The 8,604-nt window shown below is 37.4% G+C and overlaps 1 non-coding gene across 1 annotated transcript; it reads right to left on the bottom strand.

The window, feature by feature from the left end:
- Positions 1-5,160: 5,160 nt before the first annotated feature.
- Positions 5,161-5,267, bottom strand: LOC128291125 (small nucleolar RNA R71). The gene has a single exon (XR_008280901.1). It is a non-coding gene; the product is annotated as a small nucleolar RNA R71 (small nucleolar RNA).
- Positions 5,268-8,604: the final 3,337 nt, after the last annotated feature.

Below are 8,604 nucleotides of genomic sequence, written 5' to 3'. Positions count from 1 at the left end.
TTCGCGCAAAGGGAAAAAATTGGCTCGGCTGACACTACTGAAAGTACAAAATCGAGAAGCAATTTGAAGTATCGAGGCACATGAATTTCCAGCCTAAGATGGTCCAGAAATGTGTATTAATTCATAATTTAATTAATTTTAATTTATTCACCATTTAATTTGGGTTAAATAAATTACTTTTAATTAATTATGGAGAAAGAGTCCAGTTGAACTGCACTGGTTGAACCATATTAAACGAACCAAACTAGCCAGTAATTAGGCATGTAACAACCCGATTTAGGGCTTAGTCGATACAGTGGTATCGGGACCACAAATCCAAAGATAGAAAAATTATTTTTATTATTTTTATGAGGTTATAGTACGATTATATTAGTGCATGAAAAATTTGGTGAGTTAATTTTAATATTTTCAAGCCCGATTGCAAAAAAAGACTAAATCGTAAAAAGGGCAAAAGTTACATTTTAGTACCCAAATGTGGTAAATAGCTAGAAAATCAAATTTTAGGGCTTTTAAAGGGGAATTACACCCTTTTTAATGGTGTTGGCCGGCCATGTGATGGATTTTAAACAAATAGTCAAAGTATTAGGTAAATGATGTCATGATTTGGTGATAAAATAATGCCTAAAAGCCTAGCTATCATTTCCTTCTTCTCCATCTTCTCTCTTCACCAAAATTATCATCAAATGTTGAGGTTTGAAAGCTTAAAAATCTGCAGCAACTTCAAGCACTCATAAGTGATTTTAATTAGTTTTCTTCAAGATTTTTACACTTTTGAGACCCTTGAAGCATGAGCTTTCAAATGAGGGTGATATCTTACAAAATGGTCAAGTGTTTAGGATTTTGCCATGGATGTATTTGTGGTATATGCTGAGTTTTTATGGAGGAATATGAGTCCTATTTGTGTTATAAACAACTTTTATGAATGGTGTTAGCATGAAAACACCTAAAAGGACTATTTTGCATAAGTTGCAAATTAAGTAACAAGTGTGTGAAATAGTGAGAATTTGGGGTTGCTCTAGTAGTGAAAAGAGTTTAGCTAGGCTTGAAATACGAAGAAATTCGATAAAAATCAAATTTTGAGCATGGGGTAAAATGGTCATTTTGTTAAAGTCTAGGGGCAAAATAGTCATTTTACCAAAGATGTAAATTTTAGATACCCTAATTGTGTTTAATGACTGAATGAGTGCATTTTGTTATTATAGATAAAGATTTTCCAAAACTGAGCCTAGACCGGGGCAAAGCTAAGCAATCCGATTAAGCCGACTAGTCAAGTACTTTTTGTAAATCGAGGTAAGTTGTATGTAAATAATACAACTATATTATTAATGCATGTATTCGATTGTTATTGATTTGATATAGCATAAATTTCTAGAATTGGAACTAAGTATATGTATTTATGATTGAGAAAGTCGAAAGATCCAGTAAGAACCCCAGGAAACAAACCGGATATTCATGCCATGACATTGGGTTATGTGAGAGCCAATATAAGACCATGTATGGGACATGGCATCGACATTGAGACGAGGGCTAGTGTAAGGCGTGTCTGGGACATGCATCAGCCACATCATGATAGCCCGTGTAAGACCACATCTGGGACATGGCATCGACATAGAGGTGAGTGCTAGTGTAAGACATGTCTGGGACATGCATCAGCCTCGATGAAGTTAGCCAGTGTAAGACGTGTCTGAGACATGCATCGGCTAAGTTTCGTGCTAGTGTAAGACATGTCTGGGACATACATTAGCACGTATACACGAAAGCTAGTGTAAGACCATGTCTGGGACATGGCATCGACCTCGATGGAGATAGCTAGCGCAAGACCATGTCTGGGACATGGCAGCGGCAATGTAACCCATGTTTTAGGCTTATAGAATATCCGGTAGTATTCCAAAAGGTTCAACTTTAAAAGTTAAGAAAGAGATTTAAAAAGGAAAGTATGATAATGTTGTAAGTGTTACAGGTACCTATTTGGTATGCATGAGTAATGAGCTCGATTAGAAAATATGATTTGAGTTGATGGTAATGAGTAAGTCCAGTTTATACTTACCTGTGAGCTATGAGCATAATTGATAAATGGTGAAGTTGTCATTGTATATATATTTATATGCAAATTACTAAGCTTTATGCTTACTCTCTTTCCCTTCACTTTTCTTTCAGTACTGCCATTTTGCTCGAGGATCCCTTGAAGTCAAAGATATCATCACACTATTAGCCGTAATACTCGGTATAGTTGGGTTTATATTTTTGATTATGACATGTATAGGGCTAGACTAGGGAGTTGTATTATTGAGAATTTGTTTATGTATATTGGCTTAAGATAAAAAGCCCTTCATTTTGTATTAAGCCTAGATAATGGCTATTATTTATTTTGGTAAATGTATATGACGTGCCTTCTATGGATGAATTGATGTCATTTGGGATGAAATTAACATATTGAAATGATCTTGTGTAGGTGGTGCAAAATGGGTATCAAAATGGCTTGGAAGATAGCCTAGTTTGTCCACACGGGCAAGAAACACGGGCGTGTGCTTAGACAGTGTGTGACACACGGCTCACCCCCATGGGTGTGTGTTATGGCCGTATGTCCCCCTACACTTAAATCTTTAAATGTCTACGGTTAGGCCACACGGGCATGTGCCATAGCCGTGTCTATAAGTCAATATTTCCCACGGGTAGGCCCCATAGGCGTGTGTCATTGTCGTGCCCTAAAGTCAGTTCACACACGGGCTAAGGACATGGGCATGTCTTGAGTCACACGGGAGTGTGGAACCCTAAAGCTTGAATTTCACCAAGTTTTTCTTAAATTCTCAGTTAAGTCTAAATCATCTTGAATGTATGTTTTGGGCCTCGTAAGCCAATTTAAGGAACGAATTGCTTATGAAAGTAAAAGTTTTAAAATTTATTAAAATTTTACCGCCCGTTTTTGTATAGTTGATTGAGTTAAGTCAGGTAACACCTCGAACCATGTCCCGGCGTCGGATATGGGCGAGGGGTGTTACAGGGCAGCCTAGAACCGTCTATATGCTGACCCAAATCATCATTTTAGCTTATTAAATATGCTTGTAAAAAGGCCCTCGAAAGACTTCTAATTTGCATTCAAACCCCACCTTTAATTGTGGCTTTGTAGATTTGCCCCAGCCATTTTCAGCAAAGTTGAAAGTCTCAACTCTTGCCAAGTAGATGGCAGGCCATAGGGGGGCTCTTTGGCTGCTGGAATTTGCTATTTTTAGCAGCCACAATCAGCTATAAAAGCCACCCCTTGCTGATCATTCAAACCATCCCTCATTCCACAACATTCTTCCATTCTCTCTTCTCCTCTCTCACTTTTCTCTCACTTTTTCCATCCCATTTCCCTTATTGTTCAAGTGTCGATTTCTTCTCTTGGGAAAGAGGCTCTCATCAGCCATTTTGGAGTAGTAATTAGGTGTTCATTAGCCACCTTGATAGCCGAGGGCAACGAAGAACGAAGAACGGAGCAACTAGTCAAGCGACGGAGAAACATCGGATTTGCTTCTTGTTCCCTATCTCTTTAATTTTTGTTGTTGTTTTGACGAACATGTTTATGAATATTTATGCTATTGAAATGGTTATTTTAATCAATTTAGCTTAAAATTACGTTTGTGTTAGGTTGATTATATTCTGCCTACTTGAATTGTTAAAATGATGTTTATACTATTATAGGCTTCGGTAAATTGCTTGGTTAAGTAAAATCATGCCTAAGTTATTTTTACAATATAATTGTTAAATAACTAATGAATTAATTATTTAAATAGATTGAAATTATAATTAATTGACACAATACTTAATCAGTGCATGTTTATTCTTCTAAGGTAGCTGAAGGTTAAATTAGCAATGTATCTGGTGATATTATTGCCTTGCATAACTTGCAAGATTATTGTGATTAAACTGTTCCAAGGTAGGGATGCCTTGTTACCTTACATAGTCTTTTATATGCTTATTAGATTTAATTAATCGTTTGAATTAACATAAGGATATGCAAGAGATTAGTTCAATTTAATGAGTATGTATGTGCAATAACATGTTTGCTTATTAGAATCTGTTTAGTCGATTAAATTGACATAGGGATATGTCAAAAGATGAATGGATTTTTGTATGTGAGTATGTTCAGAAGTTAGCTAATTACCGAGTTGCCGTGAATTTATTCGTAACAATGTAAACATGAGTTTTATTATTCTAAGTTAAAGGAATATAATTAATCCAACACAAGTATGTTACCTTCATTAAATATTATTTGAAATCGTACATTAGAACTCATTTGTTTTATTTTAATTATTTACTTAGTTTTTAAATAGTTTTTGACCATCTTTTAAAACCAAATTATTTTTACCTCACCAAAGTGTTTTACAATTAATTTCATGAATAATTCTTTTTACAGTCCCTGTGGGTACAATAACTTGACATTACTTGTCACTTTATTACTTGTTGCGATTGTGTACACTTGCACATTTTTTCGTCATTCCAAGTTTTTGGCGCCGTTGCTGGGGATTGTTTTAAAAAAGCCATTATTTGTGAATTTGTTAGTTTTACATTTTGGTTTATTTTTCTGTTTAATTTTTAACTTAATTAATTTTTCTCTGATAATTTTAGGTGTTTATGAATATTGACCAGATTATTAACTTACTCCCTGTAGACCCTGAGATAGAACGAACCTATCGACAGCGAAGAAGACAAGCGAACCAGAGAAGGACCGAAGAAATGAACTTTGAAAATCTGATCCAAGGAAATGGAGCAAACCCTGCTCAAAATCTTATCCTTATTGCTGATGATAGGGATAGAGCCTTAAGACAATATGCTGTGCCAGTATTTAACGATCTTAATTCGGGCATTAGGAGACCCGAAATCAAGGCACAACAATTCGAGCAGAAGCCAGTCATGTTCTAGATGCTTCAGACTGTGGGCTAATTCAGTGGAATGCCTACTGAATATCCTCATCTTCTCCTAAGACTATTTATGGAGGTGAACGACTCTTTCAAATTAGCTGGAGTACCTGAAGATGCATTATGATTGAAGCTATTCCCATATTCACTAAGGGACAGAGCTCGAGCCTGGTTGAATTCATTGCCACCAAACTCAATTTCTACATGGCAAGAGTTAGCCGAAAGATTTCTCATGAAGTATTTCTTGCCTAGCAAGAATGCTAAGTTGAGGAACAAGATCACTGCCTTCCAACAAATGGATGATGAGTCCTTGTATGAGGCATGGGAACGATACAAAGAACTGTTATGGAAATGCCCTCATTACGGAATCCCATATTGCGTCCAACTTAAGACATTTTATAATGGTCTCAATGCTCACACAAGGATGGTAGTGGACGCTTCTGCTAATGGTGCTCTCCTTTCTAAGTCTTATAATAAGGCTTACAAAATCATCGAGAGGATCGCCAGTAACAATTATCAATGGCCAACCAATCGAGCCGCGTCAGGAAAACGAGTCGTTAGAATACATGAAGTGGACACCCTCACTTCACTTGCATCTCAGGTATCTTCAATATCCTTAATGATTAAGAATCTTACCACTAATGGGTCTAACAGTTTTGCAGCCCAACCACCTCACCAATCTGAGAGTATAGCCTGTGTTTATTATGGGGAAGGACATTTGTTTGAAAAATGTCCATCGAACCCCGAATCCATATATTACATGGGTAACCAGAGCCAAAATCGAGGAAGGCAAGGACTGCAATCCAACTTCTATAACCCATCGTGGCGAAACCACTCAAATTTTTCTTGGAGTAACCAAGGGGCTAGAACCAGTAACAACTACGCCTAATCTAGACCGACTCAGATGTCTAGTTTTTCCCAACAAGTTTAAAACCCAGTTCAAGCTGAACCATCTAATAGGTTGGAGAATCTGCTAAAGGCATACATGACGAAGAATGATGCCTTAATTCAAAGCCAAACAGCTACATTGAAGAATCTGGAAAACCAAATGGGCCAGCTTGCAACTAAACTTCGAAACCAACCATAAGGTGCTTTACCTAGTGATACGGAGAATCCAAGAAATTCGGGGAAGGAACATTGCAAATCATTAACATTGAGGAGCGGAAAGACAGTAGAGCCCAACACTATCGAAGCTGAAAAGGAGCTAGCTGATGCTCAAGACTCAGAGGAAGTTCAACCGAGTGTTGAAATTCCAGTTTCACAAGAACCAGAATCTGTGAAACCCGATGAGGTAATTCCAGAACCAGCTAATTCTGATCAACTAAAAACTCCGTTAGATGCAGAATTATCGTAGAAAACGAATCAACCAGTTTCAGTAAAGAAACCTCCACTACCCTACCCTCAAAGACTTCAGAAGCAGAAGCAGGAAATTCAATTCAAGAAATTCCTAAATGTACTCAAGCAACTTCACATCAACATCCCGTTGGTTGAAGCACTTGAACAAATGCCGAACTACGTCAAATTCATGAAGGATATCCTGTGTAAAAAATAAAGACTTGGAAAATTTGAGACGGTAGCTCTGACGAAGGAATACAGCGCATATCTTAAAGAAAATTTACCCCCAAAATTGAAGGATCCTGGATGTTTTACCATACCTTGCAACATTGGAGCAATGTATTGTGGTAAGGCACTATGTGACTTGGGTGCAAGTATAAACTTGATGCCTATGTCAATATTTAAAAAGTTGGGGATAGGTGAAGTCAGACCTACTACGGTTACACTTCAACTAGCAGATCGATCTTTAGCATATCCAGAAGGAAAAATCGAGGACGTATGGGTCCGAGTAGATAAATTTATCTTCCCTGCTGATTTTGTTATCCTAGACTTTGAAGCAGACAAAGAAGTGTCGATTATCCTAGAAAGACCGTTCTTAGCAACTGGAAGGACCCTTATTGATGTGTAGAAGGGCGAGCTTACTATGCGTGTTTAGGATAATCAGGTAACATTTAACGTTTTTAAGTCTATGCGATTTCCTGACACAATTGATGATTATTCTGCAGTATTTGATTTAGATGATTTAATAGTGGAAAAGAAGCTCAACTATGTTGAGGATCTGTTGGAACAAATTTTGACATCAGATCCTCCAAATAATGAAGAGGAGGATAAATACTTAGCTTTGTTAGAAGTTAATCAAATGGGATTTAATCCACAATCCCGCATTGAATCTTTAGAATTAGAGAAAAGGGATTATGCCCAACCAAAGCATCAATCGAGGAGTCACCTAAATTAGAACTGAAGGTACTTCCCTCACATTTGAAATATGTTTATTTAGGTAACTCTTCTACTCTGCCTGTGATTGTTTCAGCAGAATTAACTACTGAGCAAGAAGAAAAACTCATCTTGGTGTTGAAACAATTCTAGAAGGCTATTGGATGGACCATAGCTGATATTCACGGGTATTAGTCCATTTGTATGCATGCATAAGATTATCCTAGAAGATGGCGAAAAAGGGACGATTGATGGACAACAAAGACTGAACCCCATCATGAAGGACGTAGTGAAAAAGGAGATTATCAAGTGGTTAGATGCGGGTATCATTTATCCCATCTTAGACAGTTCGTAGGTAAGTCCGGTCCAGTACGTGCCAAAGAAAGGAGGTATCACAGTCATAGAGAACGTGAATAACGAGTTGATACCAACTAGAACAGTTATGGGATGGAGGATTTTCATCGATTACCGGAAACTGAACAAGCCGACTAGGAAAGATCACTTTCCTTTGCTGTTCTTGGACCAAATGCTAGATAGACTCGTGGGGCGAGACTATTACTGTTTTCTCGATGGATACTCAGGGTATAATCAATTTACAGTAGCACCGGAAGATCAACACTAGACAACGTTCACCTGTCCGTATGGTACATTTGCATTTAGACGAATGCCATTTGGTTTATGTAATGCACCTGCTACATTTCAAAGATGTATGATGTCTATTTTTACTGACATGGTTGAGAAGTACTTGGAAGTTTTTATGGATGACTTTTCAGTATTCAGATATACTTACGATGATTGTTTAGCCAATCTAGCTAGGGTACTAAGACGATACGAAGAAATGTACCTCGTACTTAACTGGGAGAAGTGCCATTTCATGGTACAAGAAGGAATTGTTCTAGGGCATCAGATAATGAGACATGGAATCGAGGTAGACAAAGCATAGGTAGATATTATTGAGAAGCTCCCACCTCCAACATCTATAAAGGGTGTTAGGAGCTTTTTAGGCCACGTCGTTTTTTATCGAAGATTTATCAAGGACTTCTCCAAAATTGCTAAACCCTTATGCAAATTATTGGAGAAGGACACGACATTCAAGTTCGATGATGAATGCTTAAGAGCTTTCAAGGATTTGAAGAGTCGATTAGTTACGGCACCCATAATCATCACACTAGACTGGGATTTTCCAATTGAATTAATGTGTGACACAAGCTACTTCGCGATAGGAGCTATCATGGGCCAACGAAGGAACAAAGTTTTTCATCCCATCTACTATGCAAGCCGAACTCTTACAGGAGCTCAACTGAACTATACGGTAACAGAAAAAGAGTTACTTGCTATTGTATTTACTTTTGAAAAGTTTCAATCTTATCTTGTAGGTACCAAAGTAATTTTCTATTTAGACCACTCGGTAATTAAGTATATACTTGCCAAGAAAGAC

The sequence above is a fragment of the Gossypium arboreum genome, chromosome 3, assembly GCF_025698485.1.
Source record: "Gossypium arboreum isolate Shixiya-1 chromosome 3, ASM2569848v2, whole genome shotgun sequence".
Classification (NCBI taxonomy): domain Eukaryota; kingdom Viridiplantae; phylum Streptophyta; class Magnoliopsida; order Malvales; family Malvaceae; genus Gossypium; species Gossypium arboreum.
Note: the sequence above shows the minus strand (reverse complement) of the source record. Positions and strands in the feature narration are given on the sequence as shown.